Source organism: Maylandia zebra, linkage group LG10, assembly GCF_041146795.1.
Source record: "Maylandia zebra isolate NMK-2024a linkage group LG10, Mzebra_GT3a, whole genome shotgun sequence".
NCBI lineage: Eukaryota > Metazoa > Chordata > Actinopteri > Cichliformes > Cichlidae > Maylandia > Maylandia zebra.
In genome coordinates this window covers 21,618,192-21,619,446 of record NC_135176.1, presented here as the reverse complement: position 1 = coordinate 21,619,446, position 1,255 = coordinate 21,618,192, and positions in this window count along the sequence as shown.

Sequence of the window (1,255 nt, the reverse complement as noted above, 5' to 3'; positions counted from 1 at the left end):
AAAAAAAGACGGAATTGAGGAAAGAGAGACGAGTAACAGATGAGAGAATGTGTCCTAGTTCCAGCGTGTGTACGTGCTGATTGCTGTGTGTGTGTGTGTGTCTGCTAGAGTGGTTTGTGTTGCAGGGATCTTGGCTGCTGTCAGGCTAGGGGACTCCCAGAGGAAGCCAGTCCTTGTTCAGTTTACAGTGAATGATTCCCTTCCTGCCCTGCACAGCCCTGCAGGCCAATGGCCAACCAGGTTTGTGTGTATATGTGTGTGTCTCTGGGTGTTTGTGTACTGAGCTGCTTCATAGGGTGGCCTGCTGGAATGAAGGAGAGACACTGTCCTGTAAATGAGAGGTCACAAGTTGTGTAATCGGCAGTGTTTGTCCACCAACAGCCATGTGTCCACTTAGAGTCCTTAAGAAAGAGAGGTCTACCAGTTTTTTTCTTCTTCTGCACATGAAATGTCTTCACAGCATTTTTGTGACAGAAAACAAATTTAAAAAGCAGAAAACTTTTTTTTTTTTTAAAAGCATGTTTATATTTATTCTCCTTAAGTCAGGGACTATACATAAAGAACTCATACTGAAAGCAAAGGCAATTGCTATGCAGAATTGCCCTTTACAGAGAGCTTCATATCTAAATTACTATTAGTTTAGTTTAGTTTAAATGTTATGATGCATTGTTTGCTCTAAACGAATTATCTATGTCCCATATAAATGTTTAGAGTGTAAATAGTTGACAATGACAAAAGTTGATACATCAATAGAGAATTTAAGATTATTGAAAAAATTGTATGGTAAGACGGATTACAAGTATTTTAATTTAGCTCTAATTTAACTTGTGCACAAAATGATTATTTCAGTAGGAAAGGGCAGACCTATTGCTCAACTTGAAACAGTAATTTGTCACACTCATGGTGCTTGGATAAGTAATAATCCTACTGTAATGTTCCCTGCCAACTCTGTTTAAATCCCACAATAATATGGGACTTGTTGGAGACATGAATCAGCTCCAGTCCTCCCGAAAAAATTTTAAACCACGCTCCAGTGTTTCCTCCAGGATATTTTCCTGGCACAGTCGACTCTAAAACAACGTTTCAGGCCATGTTCTGTTTCAGCCGTTACACATTAAGTGTGGATTAGATGAAGAATGCCACTGCTTCCAAAAATGTGGTGAAAATACTTGATCGGGGTGAATGGGGCTGGTAACATCTGTCACAGCTTTGTGGTTACAATCGTTTCGACTGGAGTGGAGAAAGTCTTCACTAA